This window comes from Drosophila sechellia, chromosome X (assembly GCF_004382195.2).
Source record: "Drosophila sechellia strain sech25 chromosome X, ASM438219v1, whole genome shotgun sequence".
Taxonomy (NCBI): Eukaryota; Metazoa; Arthropoda; class Insecta; order Diptera; family Drosophilidae; genus Drosophila; species Drosophila sechellia.
In genome coordinates this window covers 10,419,817-10,439,694 of record NC_045954.1, presented here as the reverse complement: position 1 = coordinate 10,439,694, position 19,878 = coordinate 10,419,817, and the positions used below count along the sequence as shown (strand labels likewise).

The window sequence follows — 19,878 nt, the reverse complement described above, 5'->3', positions numbered from 1 at the left end:
TCTTCAACCATTTTTTCTTCTTAAACACAACCCCTTGCAAACAACAGGGAAATTCCCGAAAGAAGTCGTAGATAACAGATTCCTTACCATATCTTAGCATAAACCGTATTTGCAATATAATTCACTCGCATAAATTGCACAAAAGGGCTGAACTTACCTGAAAATAAGCAAATGGAAATGGATTTCGATTAGTCAACATTGGCAAAAGTTTATTTATTCGAAAAAATACAAAAGAAAGTTAAAGAGAGAAAAGATAGGAAATGTCATTGCGATTAAAGCGAAATCAGGCTTTGAGTTATAGAGTAATTTGATTGAAATACACAGAAATGGTAAAAATAGAAGAAAATTAGTCACAACTGGAAAATAGTCACAAATTCACAATTTACTACATATGTTTACTGCATTTATGCAATATACATGTCATGCAATTTAAAAATTAAATATGTATTTACTACTTTCACAATTACTATTATTAATCTACTATAAACAAGTAATTTTTCACCTTTCCCGACTTTAGTAAATCATTTGGTGATACCTATTTCAAAATACAGGAAACTCGGAGCGTAAACATATATGTATATGTATAAATATATGTAGAATTAAATCGTGTTTGTGTATGATTTGTTTATTTATTTGGTAGCCATGCAAATGAGTCTCCGTCTGAGGCACGCACAACAAACTGAACTTTTGACTCAACTTTCATGTGGGTGGGGACATTTCTAATTATTTTGCATTTTTGCAGCCTGATGGTGTCGGGGGAAAAAGGCGGAGGTAGGGGAAAACTGCAGACAGGAAATTAAAATTAGAAGAAGCAACAGAAATAATCAACAACGGGCACGATTTAATAGAGTAAAAGTTTATGTTCGCCTGAAGTTTATAAATTTATTAAGTTTTCTGCTGCATTTATAGGATTTTCAGCGACCCAATGGAAAATTATATTGAATACCTTTTTACCACTAAAGTAAGGTGTAAAATATTTATTAAATTAAATGTTTTTCCATTTATAGTTTAATAACCGTTTAGGTTGACATATTTCTTGTTGTCAAAGAAATTAAATTGAAATTCTTAAGAACTTCTAAAGAACCTCCGTTCTTTAATCAAAGCGACAATAGGAACAAATGTCCGAACGATGTGGGCCATTAGCCTGATTTGGCACTCATTGCAGCCAGTTTTGCACTGCAGGCGAAACAGATGGGGCCCAAACCTCATTATATCTTCTGGTCATGTGAATCTAATGAAAAAGGCCAAAAAATGTGCCTGTTTGCGCCACTCATGATGCCACAAAAACAGTAAGCGACTGAAAAGAAGTGAAAACACACACATACACACAGACACATATAAAACAAGGACATTTTGATATATGAGATAGATGAACGTACACATATACATACGTACATATCCGACGAACGTATATCTATATTTATACACCCATAGCCATACTCATCCTGTTTGTGTGCGCTTTCTATGCGTTATGATTATATCTTAATGAATGTTTTGGGGGCAACACATAAATCAAATTGCGAAAGCGCCACAAGCTGTTGGACAAAAGGACAAAAGACACTATATCTCTCTCTCTTTCTCTCAGAGGAGCCTACGAAAACGAGGCAAGCCAGGGAAAATACTTGGTACTAATGGCCGCGTTGGGGAATGCAAAATCATAAAAGGATCCCATCTTTCTGCCAGCTCTATTTTCACTTCTCTTTGAGCTGCTTTAACGCACTTAGTAACACGACAGCTTGGCAAATGTTTGGCTTTCTGGTTTGATTTCCATTATGGTCACTCATCTTTTGCCCCGAAAACTCCAAGCCCCAACTCCAAGGCTCAAAAAACGGAACAACAATCTGACTGACTAAAGGAATAGCACAGAGTCTTGCCTTTAATAAAGCTTTCAGTTTAGTTTGCTCTGCGAATGAAAGCGATCTCAACGATCTTTGTGGAGTTCAATGGTAGCGAAGCTCTCGAGACTTCGCATATAATTTCCCAAATCTTGGCTGTCTCCATTTGCAGGAACTTCCACTTAACCCGGTGAAATCCACTACTTCCACTCTAGCAATCCCCTTTCACCCAAGAACGTATGATGATGGCTTTTCAGTTTTGCAGCAGTCTCGTCTAATGGAGCTCCTCTACTCCCACTCCTGCATCCTAGTCCCTGCGACGCTTCCCACCCTACGATATCCGATTTCGGATTTCCATGTCCATGTCCAGAAAAAGGGGGCTCGTGCTAAGTCTTCAGTATGAATTATGCACAGCTGTGAGTTATTTAAGCGTAAACTATACACACAGCAGGTGGCGATGACACCACCCCCAGCCTTTCACCACTTTCCCTAGTTTCCCCCTGTGGTTTCCTGACTTCCTTCCCATTTCCATTGCCTTTCCGCAAATGCAGCTGCAAATAGAAATAAATGTCATTGCCCATACGTATGTATAAATAAATAAATATATATACAATCTGTACCTATATTTCTTTAGATCTGTTTCTTAGTGCGTGTGTATGCATTCAATGGATAAAAGTCTGGTATTGTCAGTTTTGTTCTTGCTGTTGCCGCCGAACAAATGACAAGTGCACAGAAACTACACGTTGAGTGGCAAAAAAAAAAAGAAAAAGAAAAAATGACGGGGGTTTGGGGGAAACAAGCCCACACAGAAAACTTACAGTAAGGAAGAATCAAAATAAATGAAATAAAATAAAATCAACAAAAAGTCTGCGGTAAAAAAGGGCAAAAAACAGCGACGTTTCAAGGAGGGCAAAAAGCATTGCACGTGCAGTGTGGCAAAAAAATGGCAACAACTTTTAAAACTCATTAAAATTAATGAAAGCCACGCACTTCAGGCCCAGGCCCAGAAACTAGAGGCGGCGCAAAAGGGGGGCACATGAAATGTGAAGGGGGGGATATTCCAGGGGTGATTTCAGGGGGCTTTTCACGGGCGGAGGCTGCTGGAGATGCACATGCAATGGCGCCTGTAATTATACAAGTGAGCTAGCATATTGCAACTGAATCCCCCCTTTTCCTACTCGAATGGAATACGTTGGCTTGAAAGTTCATTAAAACAAATTAAAAAGCAAGAGAGCAAAATGCAAAAATGGGAAAATTCTCGGGGCAAACGTGCCGGAAACTAGGCAATAGTGGGGCGCGGGGTCACCAGAGGCAACTTGGTAGCGTGTCAAATGATAATGGCGAAGAAATGGCTGATGCTGCGGTCAGAGGGGTACTAAAAACGAAGGAACAGTGGGTCACCACAAGACGGGTAAGTGTACAAATGACAACCTTGAAGGCCAATGTGTCAGGAGGTTACCCGGAATGGTGTGACTCGACATTAAGTATCAGAAACAGGAGACGAAATGGGCAAACTTTAAGGTGAGTTTCTAAAACTGAAGACGGAAATGCGAAAAAGATAGCGTCAAAGTGAAACGAAGGGGCAATGGAAACTGGGAAAGTGTGAATTGTAATGAAGGCGCATAAAATTCCTTGCAGCAACACTTTCTCAATTAGGTAAAACTGCACTTGAAGATGTGCAATGCGAACTGAGCAGTGAAATATGCACAAACTACAACAGCAGCGGGAGAGAAATGTTCAATTACTTTGAAATGAACAGTATTCGTAATGAATTTATAAGAGGAAAAGCGGAAATAATTCATCATGGCGAAAAGAAAATTGCACAAAAAAACAAAGATAAACAAAGAGGGGCAGAAAAATGTCTAAGTGGGAATAAGAAACCGTGCAACAGAAATGCAATGTCTTTAAATAAGACTCCTCTAATTGGTTTTAAATGCATTTCATTTTTTAACAACTGCAGCGAAGTAAAAGGAAGTGATTTAATTAGAAACGAAGAAAACGAACGCAAAAATCAACCAAGCGAAGAAGCAAGAACTCGGGGCAAGTATTTTTCCAATTAGTTAAGAACTACTTAATTGTTGCCCAGAAGGAAATCTCAACACGAAATTTACATAACTGCTATTCCCTAACGGATATTACGTATACGTAGGGGCCCAATCACACACATACAAATACACAATTTTGTAGCACACACGCCACGTTTGGCGTTGTCTTGCACGTGGCACCAACACAAAGAACAAGTACAAGTAAAACCAAAAATCAATCGCATAAACTAACCATAGGCAAAGGCCCCAAAAGGGTCACACCCAAAACACAGAGTCCACTTCCAATTCCACATCCACATCCACATTCACATCTACATCTACATCCAAATCCACATCTACTTCCCATGCATAATCGAGCAACGTCAAACAAAATTTCACTTGCCAGACAAACAGAGTCGTTGTCCAAAACTGACAATCAAAGGTGGCGGCAGGAAAGGGGCGGCGAAAAACGGGGGCTTTTGGGGGTGCCTACAACATTTTGACAGCAATCTCGCAAGCACGCACACAAGCTCAGGGAAAATTCTCAGCTCAAAGCTGGCCACAATTACAGCGTGTGCAGTGCTTGGGCGGAGGGGGTGGTGGAGGGGTAGCGGCGAGGTAATGGCAACTATAATGTGTGCACTGCTTACCTCATTCAGCGCCCTAACCCATACCCTATACAACATCTAACCTATACCCCATACATGCATATGTATGTGTGCCACCCTTTTTTACTGCCTGCTGCTGTTGCTGCTGCAGGGACAAAGTCAACAAAGCGCGTAATTTACATTTAAGAACTGCTGCAAAAAGAACAGGAAGCAACAACAACTGCCAACTAACACGAACAATGCATTTGAATCGTTGTTGCCGTTGTTGTTGCTGCTGCTGCCGCCACTGGGGAAACAGAGCAAAGTGCAACAAATGGGAGTCCAACACTTGAAACTAAATTGTTTAATTATGATAATCAAGCGCGAATTAGACGTAGGAGAGTCTGGCAGCCTAGGAAAAGTTGAGAACCGGGGATACATCGATCGCAGCCATATGGCGGAGCATCAGACATCGATGTATACAAATAATCAATTGTTTTTTCAACAAATATTTTCATGTATATTCGAAAGTTGCATTGGTCCAGGCGTGTAAAACAACCATTCATTCAGTCGCGCGACAATTACATGTCAACTTACGTTGACTAATGTTTTTATCCTGAATTGTTCCTTTTTTTTCGATAGCAATAAAAATAGTCAAAATTTGAATGCCTCGTTAAATTCGTAGCAAAATTCCCTATCGACCTGTGTTCAAAATTGGAAATTCAATTTTTTTGCCAATTTTCGCAAATTTTGATGATGGTACCCCTTATCAAAAATGCAAAAATTTGGTAAAATTTTTATTTTTTGAAATCATAAAAGTAGTGATAGGGATAGTTAGGTATGCTTATTAGCAGCACAAAACAGTCTTCATGATAGCGGTGATGACGTTTTTAGCCAAGTTATGGAGAAAACACCGTTTGTAAATATTCGAATTTTTGCAATATTATTATTTGTTTTTTTTTTTGCTAAAAAATAATTAGTATTTTCTCAATAGCAATAAAAATAGTTGTCCAAAAGTGGAATGGCATACCTCGTTGAATTCGTAGCAAAATTCCCTATCGACCTGTGTTCAAAATTGGAAATTCATTTTTTTGCCAATTTTCGCAAATTTTGATGATGGTACCCCTTATCAAAAATGCAAAAATTTGGTAAAATTTTTATTTTTTGAAATCATAAAAGTAGTGGAATGTCATACCTCGTTGAATTCGTAGCAAAATTCCCTATCGACCTGTGTTCAAAATTGGAAATTCAATTTTTTTGCCAATTTTCGCAAATTTTGATGATGGTACCCCTTATCAAAAATGCAAAAATTTGGTAAAATTTTTATTTTTTGAAATCATAAAAGTAGTGATAGGGATAGTTATCTATGCTTATTAGCTGTACAAAACAGTCTTAATTTTAGCTGTTCCATTATTTTTGTCCAAACTATGCAAAAAAAAAAAAAAAACAATTTAAAAATATCGTATTTTTGATTAAAGTCGGCTAAAAACTCGAGTTGAAATTCATCCCTTCATAATGATTTATCGATCCGAATAGTTAACAATTATTTTCATAAATCCCTATAAAATTAAATTTCGCATTGAAATTAATTTAAAGTGGTATGAGTGTCTGCAATTGCTCAATAACAGTTGTGCTTAAATAAATGAAAATAATACAATTATAAGCCGTCGAAAGAAACGCTCAATTAAGATATAGCACTGAATGTAAATGTGATGCGAAAGTGGCACAGGGACATTGCAGAGGGTTAAGGATGCCCGACAGTTGCAGGAAGACGAGGGTTAAGCTGTCGGATGGGGGGTTCCTAGTACATGTGAAATGCAATTTTAAAGCATACTTTGGGGGCAACGAGCAGAAGAGAATACTCGCATACACTTGTGTAACTACTACAAGTTTTTTCCTTTTTTTTTCTTTCTATTTTTTCTAGTTTGTGTTGCCGCCGTTGTTGGTGCTTTGTGGTGCGGCAGACGAGCGTGAATTTTAGCATAGTAATTAAAGTCTAATGGTTAACTGAAGCCGCCGCAGGCACTCACACACGCGACCCACAAACACACACAATCACAAATGAGCAGAGTTGCAAGTTGCCTTCGCATGCAACGCTGGGCTTTAATTAATGTCAATGCTTGTTGACAACTCTGTATGCGCTGAAATGTAGGCAAGGGATTTATGCCCCGGGCCCAACCGCAAGCGAAAGGGATATATAGGCAGATGGAGGGTCACTTGCAGAGTAGAAAACTTTTCGCAAAAATTCATCTAAAACTGCACACAAATACACACACACACACACGGCAAATTCAAAAAGATCATGGCCATAGAAAATGGTCAGACAAACAAGTGGATGCACATATAAGTAAGCAGCAAACATGAAAATAGGAAAAGACCAAAGTTCACATTTGTTGCTCTGGTTATTTTTGTGGTATTTACAAAATTTCATAACTTCTTGGTTAGCTCCGACTTGATTACAATTTCCCTACCATTTGAGGTCATTGTGGGGCTTTTTCTAAACGCTTCAGAAATAACCCTTGAAATCCAACTGCATTGGAAGCTAACATAGTGTGAACATATGTGTTTGTGTTAAAGTTTACGAAAGTCAGTTTTAGAAATCGGACTACAGTTCCTAAGTTTCCTTAGCACTTAAGGCATTATAATTCGTAATTAATCAAATCAATGAGTATTATAATTAGCATGTTAAGAATGGCCTTGGTAAACATTAACTTCCCGATGCGTCTCTACCAACAAGGAATCCATCAATTATTGAGCCCAACCTCATGAGCTCTTAATAAGTAATCTGTGCGTCAGGCTTCGATCCCGTCTTCCGAGAGATAAGTGTGTGTGTCCGGGCCGGCGCTTTACTTCAATCAATCAAAATGCACCTTAATCCCAACATAATCCACCCCGTTGGGATGCAATTTTAGCCATTCAGCAAGAGAGTGAGCCTGGATGAGGATGAGCTGGGATACAAAGGGGCTTCTGGGCCGTATGGCATTCATTATGCAGCCGCGCAGTGGGTAACTGCAGTTTGTAGTGGCTCACTGAATAGTGAATAGTGCCACTGCCGACTTTTGAAGCTCTGATTTATGCGCGAACACGTCGATGGAGAACCCAGGACCCAGTGCCTAGTACGAGAGCACAAGCCAAATTACAAGAAAGGAGGCAGTTGTTGTCATGTTGTCGACTTGCTAAGACAGAGCTTAGCTAATTGTGAAGACAGCAGCTCGGAGATGGAGAGAAGAAATCAAAGGAAAGCCGGCAAAGTTGGCCAACAAAAACTCATTAATAAGCCGACAGCTGGCAGAGAAATGGGTCACAGACACAGGCGCAGGATGATGACGCTCAGGATATTTCCTAGGATGAGAGGCTACTGCAGTAGCTTACTGTAGATTGCCGTGAAGAGCCTGGCAAACAGTTGCATTCTAATGAAGACACTAGCACACAGACACAGGCGAATCAGTAGGGCTAATTAGGCCTGGACCACGCCCTCCGCCCATTTCCCTCCTCCAATTTCCTGCACTCCACCAAAGAGATTTCAGCTAATTTGGCATATTTTTTGTCTCACTGCTAGCTAAAATGAATTTAAATGCACGGAAAAAATTATGCCGGGGGAAAAGTTTCAAGTGAACTTCAAGTTAAGCTCCAAAGTGGAAGCCACTTCAAGGTGAATGGCCAGTTGCACCTTTTGAAGGCCGGTGACAATTGGAATTGAAATGGGAAGAAATATTTGACTAAAATATCATTAATATAATATATCCAGCTGTGACCCAAGAATTTGTTAAGTATATATTAGGATATATGTCAAAAAATAAGCTTTCTTTCAATTTTGATAGGAATTCCCTTTTAAGTAACTTTTTAATTGATATATCTTTTTTAAATGCCAATTTTGAGTATAAATAATTTAGGTAAGCAGAATATCAGATTCTGTGAATATTTGGATACAAATTGTTTTCAAGTCAAACTTTGATCTCCAAAAGTGGCCATCCACTTCCAGCCATTGGGATTGGCTCGAAGTTCCTGCAGGGTATAATGAATTTAAATGTAGCACGAAAGTATGCTACACCGAAATGACATTACGTATTCGCCCCGTTCCACAGGCATTACCCATCCGCCCTGTTGGCCGAGTGCAAAGTTTACAGTTACCATTTCTCGCAGGCCCCTCTCTTTCCTTCTCCGCACCTCCTTTACTCCTCCTGCGCCTCTTGCGCCACTCTTTTATGCTCTGCAACTGTGTTTCTTTCGGCTGTTTGAAACATTCAAATTCATGGCGACGGCCGCCAGGTGGCGCTGCATGTGTCAAACGACGCGCGGCTCATTTCGGGGGAAATTGTGTGGGCGTGTCCAGGGATTGGGTACGGTCTGGGGGTCATGGGTCAGGGGTGGTGCGCTGCGGTGCGGCGCGGTGCGAGGCGCATACAAACAACTTGCAACAACTTTGTGCAAAAGTTTTCCCGTCTCTTCTCTCGTCGTCCGCACAATTTGGATTTTCCTTCATTTTTTTTTGTGTGTGTTGCTTGCGCACTTTTTGGCATTACTTCAGTGCCACAGCGGCCAGGACACACTCAGGACACGCCCCCGCTGCCTTCGCGCATCCCCCATGCAAATAAATTCAAATATGCGCTCTGCGCCCGCAGGTTAAATAAATTTGCGTCGTCCTTTCTCGCTGGCTAGCAACCCCATTCTCCATTCTCCATTACCCCCATCCTCATTCCCATCTCCATACCCAATCTGCATTCCCGTCCTTGGCCGCCTCATCATCATCATCATCATCCATCCGCTGGAGGAGTGCTCCATCCGCTGAGCGTCCCAGTTCAGGTTTCGCTCTGGTTCAGGTTCGCGCCTCTCGCGAGGCATCTCTCTTCTTGCTTTGCTTTGTGTGTGCCCAATCCCGCACTGAAATTTATGTGGAATAGAATTAAATTTACACTGCTCCCGCTCCCGTTCCCGCTCCAGCTCCAGCTCCTGCTCCTGCTCCTGCTCCCATTCCCTTTGACGCAAACTAAGCTATTTAAACTGGCAGCGCGTGTTGCGGAACGAAAGGACCTTCGCAGGATCGCCGAAATAAACTGGACACGGTCCACGAAGCGACCAGCGAATGAATTAACTGCCAGCGGGACAAAGGGCAACGTTTGTAGGTCCCTGCCATGATTAGCCAGGATCCACCTATTTGAACCAAAGAACAAAGTTTGCCCAGGTAAGTTAATCACTTCCTGGGAATCCAGTGCAACGAAGAATTATTTAAAACACAACAAATTTCATTTGGCCCTACATAAATGCAAACGCGCTCACCACGCAAAATCTCCATTATTTTTTCAATGAATTTATTAATTTCACAATTTAAATGCCATTTATCTCTTTTGAGAAAAGTTTAAATCACAAAGTTTATCATAACTATCCCTTTCGAAGCTCTGAAAAAGACTTTTAAATTAGTTTATTATTGCCTTTCCTCTCCAATTCCTTGCAATTGATATACGCAAGCCGAGAATAACTTATTCTAATTTATGGTGACCCCGCACGGCCTCGGGCGTTTCCCATACACCGCCCTCCCCCTCCCCCCCGCGCGAACACATCTCTCACCTGTTTGATATCGGAAAATTTACATATAAAACAGGCTGGAAAGGTCCCGGGGATTTACCCCTCGTGGCCCACAACTACATATATATATATACATAATATCATAAACATCTCATCAACTTCTAAGCGAAGGCGGAAATAAAAAGGAAATGCGAGTTTGAAATTGGAGAGGCGACCAGAATTTCGGGGTATGTCAGTGAAATGGCACGACGGTTGACTGCAGGTTGAAATGGGCGGTAAAATTAGGCAAACGTCGAGAGTTCGAAAACCAGGCAAACATTTCACAAAATTAAACACAAAACACTCACACAGAAAACGAGTAAAAATGGGCGGGAGAATAAACAGGGGGAAATAGAGATAGGGAAAGTTACCCAAGTTCATTTTATCCCTTTTTGCACACAACTCAAACGCAATGATGCACCGAGAAAAATTAGCTAATTAAGGAAATGATTTCATTAAAAACATATAAAGAACTCTGCTGTCAAATATGTAAGTCCAGATGCTATAACTATTTCGAATACGATTGTTTCTAGGATCATAATCTATTGATTTAGGATAGAGCTCTGCTTTTCGCTCAGTGCAATGGCCGAATAGTGCTGCAATCACTCGAGCTTTACTCAATAATCCGGGAAAGGGAGGCGATAGCACTAATCCCTCTCAGCACAAATGTGTCCACATATGAGATGATCGATGTGAAAAGCGAACGCCGAACCGCTCTCTGCTCTCGAATGCGAATTTTACCCGCGTTTGCGGAATAAATCGATTAAACCGTCTTATATTTCGCATACCCACACCCACACCCATAACCATACCCATACCAACACCAACTGCCATTGCAAAAATTCCTGAATTTCCTCTGCAATTTCCATAACGAAAATTAAATGCCCCGAATGATGACCTACCTTCCCCCCAGCGTGTTCGCCTTGATAACTCTTCCTTTTCGCTGACCCAAAAGACCGATTCACTTTTTTTTTTGCGGGGTGTGTGGTGCGAGTAGCAACTGTTTGCACTTTGCGCATTTGATGAGCCAGTATACCGCCATCGCTCAAATTTCCAAAACTATATCGAATTTTTTTTTTTTTTTAACTTCATACTGGTTAATTTGCACGAAATCCGGGCACTTACGGTTTGTTTTCAAGCGTTAAATTTAAATCGAAAGCTACTGGCTTTGCCCACTGTGCCGAGGTGGAAACTCAATCACATTTGCCACCTTTCAATATTTGGCCACTTGCAGCTGTCGCAAAATCTCCGAAACTATGCCAAAAATTTTGCCAGGACAATGCAATTAAGTTTCGGCCTCGACCACGTCCTGTTAAATGACAGAGATACAGATAGAAACAGATAGAGATACGGATACAGATACGGATGCAGATGCAGATGCAGATACCGATTTGGATTCAGAGGCTGTATCTGCATTTGCCATCTGCATCGCCATCTGCATCTGAATCCGGACCAATCATGTAATGGCATTTCTGCTGGGAATACAATCCAGTGAATGATTTATTGGACCACATGGACACACACTTTTGTTGGCACGAAAGCAATTGAGTTTTGATTTGTCAATTTTTGATTTCGGTTGCCGTTTGATTGCCGGACATCGAATATCATGGCATGGAATACCTAATGTTCAGATGAAACGATTTTCATTTCACTTTCTTTGACTACCTTTGAGTGCTATTTATGGATAGGCTTCTATAAATGGCATACATTTCCAGTCCATTTGCTTTTTCTGGTTCGATTTAGCAAAGAATAATACTTATTTATGAATTAAACTAAACCCCAGTTTAGGCATAGCCTCTATTCGTACTGAACCATTTTCTCGTTGTTCTTTTGCGTCAAGAAAGATAATTAGCCAAGTAACCAGAAGGGATGCACTGAGAAATAAAGTTGGTCCTTAAGCCGACGCCCCTTCAACGCAAGTTCAGTCGTTCATCAGCTTTGATCAGCTTGGAGTCTTGCATTGGTTTTCCCAGAAAACCAGCTCCCCTGAATTGTGGCTCCTCAAAGGATGTCGATGAGGATGAAAGTGGGGCGGTAGGTAGGGTATGCGGATTTTCACCGGTCGACGACGTTGCCTTGGTTATTAAACTGCTCGGCACGTTGCGGTTAGCCAACAGAACAGCGCTGACAACAACGACGACGACGACGAGGACTAAGCCAAATAAGCAATTTAAAAGCCACAATGTCAGAGGCAAAGCCGAGTCTGTGGCCAAGTGGCAACTTGGCCTGATGATGGAATGGCGCGATGAGTAAGTGCCTCCAAAGGAAGCGTTACCGAATGCAGCTAAATGCCAGAAAAGAGGGCCGACCATGACAATGAATGGAGGTAATAAAATGTACGCGAAACATTCCACTTTTAACCTACATATTTTACTGCCACAACAAATAAGGTATCCCCGTACTTCAGATCATCGTTATATGCAGACAATATTACAGGAGCTTACTTCAATTGCAGTGCTCATTAAATATATACTCTTTTACATAAATAGCGCAATGTAGATAAGCAGGCTTCTCGTTGACATAAGAATTTTTTTTCTACGAGTATATGCAATAAATATTAAATAAATAAACAAATAAATTTCGCTCTTGGTTAGAGAAGCAATGTATTTAAACCTCTTTAACGACCGAAACGATCATTGGTGCGAAATTCAATACCGAGTAAATTTGATAACCGAAGAAAACTTATTTTCCCGGAATCTGGCCTATCCCATACCCTACTTCTTCGGTTTCGGTAACTAAAGTTCGGCCAACATTTTTGGTGGGGGAAAAATCAATAAACGAAAATTGCTGAAAATAAAAAGGAGACGCATAAATATCATAAAAGGGGTCCTCCTCCGCCTCCCCCTTCCGCTCGCCTTACCCTTGAGTCAGTATATATATATATATATAGTCGTCTCTTTCCTTTCATAATTCGAGCACTTTGGCGGAGGAAAGCGGCAAAGGACGAAGGACTTGTGAGGCAACTTTGCCTTCTGTTTTTGACGCCGCTTTTTCGCTTTTTATGGCCACCTTGCCGAGCATGGAGATAATAAGGGAATTGGCGGGCGAAAAGGATCGCGGGGAGGGGAGCAGGGTTACAGGATTCAGGATACTGGATACAGGATACAGCCTGGGACGAGCAGCATTGGCAGGACACAAAAAGCTCAAAGTTTTGCTTTATTGTTTCTAAAATGTGCTAAAGCAAAATAAACAAAAGAGCCGCCAAAGACAGATGCTCAAAGGAAGCGATTCCAAGCACGGGGATTCCTACAAAAAAGTGGGCGCTGGCTGCCGCCGAGTGGGTGGTACTGGGGGATTCAGTCGGATTCATCCTGGGCGTCTGCTGGATTCGGCATGTGTTCACCATAAAAAGTTGGCCTACAACCTTGTTGGTCCAAGGGCGAAATGAAAACATCAGCGGTCCCCAAAGTCAACCCGATACCTGAGCTCCCCCGAAAATCCACCTCGGGTTTCCAGGCCTTTCTGTTTACTTTTTTGTACCCAACTCTGTCAGCCTGTTCTTGGGGTTTTTCTGCTTTTTTTTTCTTGTTCAGAGGCATTCTAATGAAAACATTGCGTGAAAGTAAAAACTAAACATTAGGCAAACAATAAGCCAACAACTCTCTCCACACACAGAGCCATTCAAAACCAGGGAGATGCACAATAAACAAAAAGAAATAAAGGCAAAAAGGGTCATCTCTTTTTGGGGGGCGCAAACAAAAACAAAAACCCATCCACGTGTTTGTCATATGCAAAAAAAATTTGAGGTGAAGACCAGCTGGAAAAAAAGGGGCAAAGTGTTGGCAAGTGAAGCGAAGTCACTGAATTTCTGGAAGGATAAACGCAACTTTTAAGTTGGTTGGGTAGTTTTTCCATTCCATTCGATAAGCCGATTTGGTTTACAGGCAGTACGGAGGAAAATATGGTAAATATGAAAAGTAAGGGCCAATTTGCGATACCAAGATCGAAGTCTCAAAGTTAAAAAGGCAGGTGCGAGAATCAGATGTACTCTTCGAAAATTGAAAACAAATAAATACTTAGAACTTTTCAAACTTATATCTTGTTAAAGTTGCTGTCAACCGTTTTTAAACGCAAATTAATAAATAAATGATGTTTAAGGCTTATAAAAACTAGGAAACCTAAGCCTTTTTTTAAAGTAGTAATTAGTGAGTGAAGGAAACTTTCGGCAGACAGCAATTCAATGCATATCCTGCAAACTAAAATCGTGGCACATCCTGGCAGGTGGTCGCTATATTTGGTGGTTCAGCTGGTGGTGCAATAGCAGCATTTCGTATTGGTTTTGGTTTTGGTTTCAGATCCTGTGTGTTTCATTCCCATTCCCAAAATCCCCGTCCACTGTATCCACTAACTCTCAGCATTTTTAACCCCTCGCCAGGATCCTTTGTCCTGTTTGCCGGCGCTGTCATGTGTGACGCGTGGTTAAAAATTTGATATCCTTGAACGGCTAAGGAAAAACAATACCCAATACTACCAATGGTTTTCGGGCGGCACACAGCGTAGGGAATCTAGAATAAAATGTAATTTGAGCGTAATGCCAAAGAGGCGAACTTGAAGGACGACGAGCAAGTCAATTGAGAGCCGCCCAAAAAATCAATGACTTGTGTGGGTCAAGAAAAGATATACATATGTACATATGTACAGACATACTATCTTGTATACATGTATGCCGGTGGGTTGGGGCAAAAACTTTACTCTCGACTATGTAATATAATTTCAGCTCCAAACTTGGACACAGAGAGCTCTCACCCAGAACTGATTGGAAATCATAAATGAAAGGCCGGACTGCAGTACTTGATTTAAAGACTCTGGCCAAAGGTTCTTGGGATTCTTTCCAGACCAGCGCCTTCCCCACCGAAATTGTTCTCAAATTGATTTAAGGGGTGGCGGGGATAACTCGCAATTTCTATCTAATTCCACAACTTGCAAAATCGCATAAACTTTTATTCCCTCTTCGGTTGCATGTGGCCATTGTTATGGTGCACGGTGCTCGGTGCTCGGTGCACGGAGCACCCCCCGCTCAATTTGAACGATTTATATGCGTGGCGCGTTGCAAGCGAAACAGACACACTTGGAGTGAGCTAATACACTGAGCAAAACACACAGCTCTTAAATATGACTACAAACTGACTGTTAGTAGTTTTATACTCTAATAAAGTTTGTTGTGTGCTTATGAATACTGAATCAAAAACAGTGAAACCTGTTACCTGCCAGAAATATCCAATAATGCCGTTTTTTTGTAAATGAACTACGTTTTTCTCCAAGTGTGAAACCGGGCAAGCGAAATGGCAAGCCAAATGACCAAAGTGCAGTGGAAATGGGGATAATGCAGCCAGGTGAACACACAATCACACACACAAACGGGTAGGCAGAGGGATCGCCTCAATAAATAATATTTCTGGCTCGGTTCGGTTGCAAGAACGTTGAAAGTTTTGTATGACCAGAGCATGAGGCGACATTGCTGCCAGGATGTTCCAGGATGTGCGAGGATGTGCGAGAATGTTCGTAGCCCTGGGCCACGGCTCCTTATTTGCTTTGTTGTTGTTTCTGTCACGTTTTTATGGGCAGTTGCAGTGGCATGTTTCGCATAGCGTGTGCAACATAAATTCACTTACCTGTCGCACACACACAGCTAAAAGGCACAGGACTCGTGTGGCAGCCTCGTAACCGTTGCCTGGTTTATGGAAATTAAGGAGGTTTTATATCCTCGCAAACGGGTTGAATGCCACGGCGATCACAAATGCAGCAATATAGCTGCGTGACTTTTTTGTAGCATATTCGAAAAAATGTTTTGAGTGCGGATTACATATTGAAGTTTACGAACCATCAGGATATATAGCAACAAAAAATATATTAATGGGGCTTTTGGAATTGTATGATCCCATTTAAAATCAACACATTTCCAGATGTTGAACTATACTTTATCTTCGAATATTTTTTGTAGCAGCAGCTTAGCCCAGCTCAAAATAGAGCCCCCCATTCAAGTGCAATTCCCAGCTCTCCTCGCATCCTTCAGTTGATGGCTCCTTGAGTGTATGTAGCACTTCGGAGCTTCCGGAGCACAGGATGTCCCATTTCGTCCACTGTTGTTCTTGCGCCATTGCGCCGAGCACCAAGGCCATCGGCCCAGCATCTAGCCCAATATTTGGCCACAGCAAACATTTATTGCTCCAGCTTTAGCGTTCTGGAGTGCAAGCTGTGGAAATCGCCATACAAATGTGGCGAACAATAAGGACAACAATGGCAGGAACAGGACCCAAAGAACAGAAACAACAACAGAAACAACAATGACAACGGCAAGGGGCGGCAATTGCAATGTGTCGAAGCGACGTTCATAGCATATTAGTTAAGCACACACACGAATGCATATCGGCATCCTGGGCGCACGGGCCGTATGCGCAACGTTTTTCCACTCACAGATGCGTCGAGCCATATGCCAACATCCGGATTTCGCACGCACACTTATACAGAATGGCAAAAAAAAAGAGCACGGCAACAAAAAGGGTACAAGAATTTATCATCAAAGGGAAAGGATTCTTTTAGGATACCAACTTGACGGATATATTTAATATATATTGCAAAGCTCAGAGCCACCAAATTTAAAATTAAAAAAAAAATAAACAAAAATAAAGTAGTATGAGGAGTAAAAAATATATATAAAGTAATGTTGAAAGTATTTTTCTTAGTGCACCGACTTAAAAACGAAGGCCCCAGCAAATGGAGCGTTTTTCCCTGCCAGCCATAATTGTGATGTTTCAACGCAGACTTTCCCAAGTTGAGTAAGCAGTGGGAAATGGAAACTGCAGCCGAAGTAGTGGTCCAATTACCAAGGAAACTCAAGTTCAACTCGCCAGCTATTGTGGCCAATTAATGGGGATTGCGACCGTTGAAATGGAGACGCTTTGAGCGCATCAGAGTTCCCCAAAACTGGCTCAGTCACTTTGGATTGCTTGGGGCCATCGGTTTGTTGCTAAACAATCGGCATTATCGGACATTGCGAAACTTGAAAGTTGCAATAGCCTTAGATAATTGAGGGAATTGCAGTTCTTGATTGACTGACTGACTGACTCAGTCTGGAATATATTCCGCAGCATTAGTATTTCTCCTCAGTTGCAGTGCTGTTTTGTTAAGCAACTCAAAGTCACAAAACGATTTGCGCATTGAGAACACAATCGGATTGGAAGTTTATGACAATTTTTTAGGGACTTTTCAAGTGACCACAACTTTTGTTACATTCACAATGTTCAAAGTGCTGACAAAGTGGAATATTATTTTATTAAAACAATGCGATTACTCATGTAAGTCTGTGCATGTTTCTAGGAAAGCATTTCCTTGGCCAAACTTTTTTGCATTTCAAGGGATTACGTGAACAGTTGCACTCACAGATGCAGTTGTCAGGTGACACATTTAAATATTACAGTACTTGAAGTACATCCTTTAGTTGATGCTGATTTTGTTACTTACAAAGATTTTAAGCACGAGATTGAATTTCTATTTTATGGGGCATTAGCTTCTTGCTGGTTGTAACCCCAATAAGTCATTTAATATCATTGGTTTTTTTGACTGGGTATCGGAGAATTGGCAAAGAAGTTGAAGGATTCAAAACTAATTAGTGACGAGCCAATGCAGCCATCAAGCTAATGCAATCAGAGTAGAGTGAAGGGTGAATGGGACTGTTTTGTGTTCATGGTGATGATGGTGGGGGTGGGTGGCCAGTGTGTATTTCTTCGATTAACGCTAAATTAGCTCGCGCTGAACTGAACCGATTGAACAAAAGCCGGAATTGTCAGTGGCCAATGACGGGATGGCTGGGAAGGCCAGGCCAGCTGGACAAGGATGAAAAGGATAGCTGGGACGCCGATGATGATGATGAGAGGGAGAGCGATGACGACAGCAACCAGGCTGGTGGCTAATGGGTGGCTTAAGCGAGTGGAGCCACGACAATCAGCCACCCACCCACTCATCTTTCTTGTGGCTCTTTGTGCATTGTCAGCCCCATTGGCCATGGGATGGCATGGCGTCGAATGCATTTGGCTACGATTCACAATACAAAAGATGCAGCGGCGGCAGCAGGGGCTGAATAAAACTTGTGGGTAGCGGATAAATAGATGTATAAGCGGGTTCTATCTATACAGAGTGCCCCTCCATCATACCTCACACGATTCTGTGTGTCTGGCAATTTGCTAGGCGCTCGCCCCTCTGCTCTGCGCTCGCCCAACTGAAAGCTGACAAAACAAGTCCCTGACCCCAAAAAGTAGGCAACAAAAAGCGTTGGCTGCTTTGTCAGCTTCCCTTATAAACCCCAGCCACCCTGTTTATACCTCAAACACCCCCGGGCTATGCTAATAACCAATATTTTAGAGCCAAGCCGCCGTCTGCCGTTGAAATTGTCGCCAGGCCAGCAGCAACAAAAGCAACGGGCGAAAAAAAAACAAACTTTTCACAGATAGCTGAGCTGAGCTGAGCTGAATCATGCCGCAGACAAAGGATATTTGGGTATGATGCTGGCATCTGGTCGCTGGCAGCTGGGAAAGGAAGTCGAGGATGGACCAGACGAGTAGTAGTACTACAAGGCATTAATTTAACAGGATAATTGAAAATGAATAGTTGCATGCGGCAAGATGTGTGAGGGGCAGGAACGTACAACATCCGGACATGTGACAAATCAATGCGGAACCAGGAAGGGACCGTAGATAATAATTTAGAGGGAATTTCCCTTGAGCCAATCGGGGGATTTCCCAGACTAGCGACTGCTCCACGATTTTAACGACCAGCTGAGGCTTTAAAGGGTTTGTTAATAAGTCCAGCAATGGAAATTATTCATTATTCAGACGAGTTCAGTTCATTATGGAAAGTCAATAAAAACTATAGATGCCGTGGATATTCTTTAAACCGCAGAGTAAATGAGTTTATCGAGTTCAATCGCTGATGTTCTATGAAAAGATCTTTGAAAAATATTCGATTTATACAACAGTAAAATATTATAAGCTCGTAGACCTTAAGCTTTAGGCGTGGAAATCATTAAAGCTAATAATTTAATTTGAATGTTTCAAAACGTAATTGAATATGTACACGGTACTGCAGCCGAACTGATAGTAATAATCTCTCCATTTAACGGATTTCCTTTCACAAATAAACATTGAAATATTGACTATTCATAGCTTACCTTTAGCCACAAGCTCATATGCTTGGTGGTCAATGCGAATTTTGCATGGGTCTGCGATTTCGATTTCGATTCGATTATTTGGTTTTGATTTCGGTTTTTGGTTTGTGTGATTCGTGTGTGGATTATTTAGTTTAAAGAGAATTTGACGTTAAGAATTGGTGATTAGACACACTTTAGGTTTGGATGAATATACATATATATGCATATATATATATATTTAGATTGGGTTAAGGTTTAATTTATTTTGTTGTTTGTTTCTTTGTCTGGCAGCTGCTGTTTTGTTTTCTGTTCAGTTTTGGCTTCTGGCTTGCCAATTGCGTATTCCAACTATGGTTTAGTTGGCCAGTTGGGAATTCGAGTACAACAAAATTTAACTTGGAAAACACAACGAAGGAACGATGGAACGAACGCATCAAACGAACTTGGGAACTACGAGAAACGAACGAGGAACGAGAAACGAAACGAAACGGAATGAAACGGATATTATGTAACTTTACGTACAATGGAGTGTGTAATTTTGATCCACCGATCTACCCAATCATTATGTGTGTGTGTGTCTGTGTGTGCTTAGCATTCTCAAATTAATAATCTGTAGTTATTTGATGATTTCTCGAGCATGCAGGTTGGTTAAGAAGCAGGCAATGGTTGAACATCTAATAGAAACTCAGGGATTTTGTAGAAATGGGGCTTCTATTTACAATCGGGAC

General features: G+C 41.4%; 1 protein-coding gene across 3 annotated transcripts in view; it reads right to left on the bottom strand.

The window, feature by feature from the left end:
* LOC6617578 (putative mediator of RNA polymerase II transcription subunit 26) overlaps positions 1–19,878 on the bottom strand; it is a 77,648-nt gene that overhangs the window by 54,513 nt on the left and 3,257 nt on the right. For 2 of the 3 annotated variants that reach the window (XM_032724167.1, XM_032724166.1), the window contains exon 2: positions 19,172–19,222. The exons of the other annotated variant lie outside the window; for it this stretch is intronic. The gene's annotated coding sequence lies outside the window, so the exon portion shown is untranslated. The remainder of the gene's footprint in view (positions 1–19,171; positions 19,223–19,878) is intronic. 3 annotated transcript variants of the gene reach the window in all.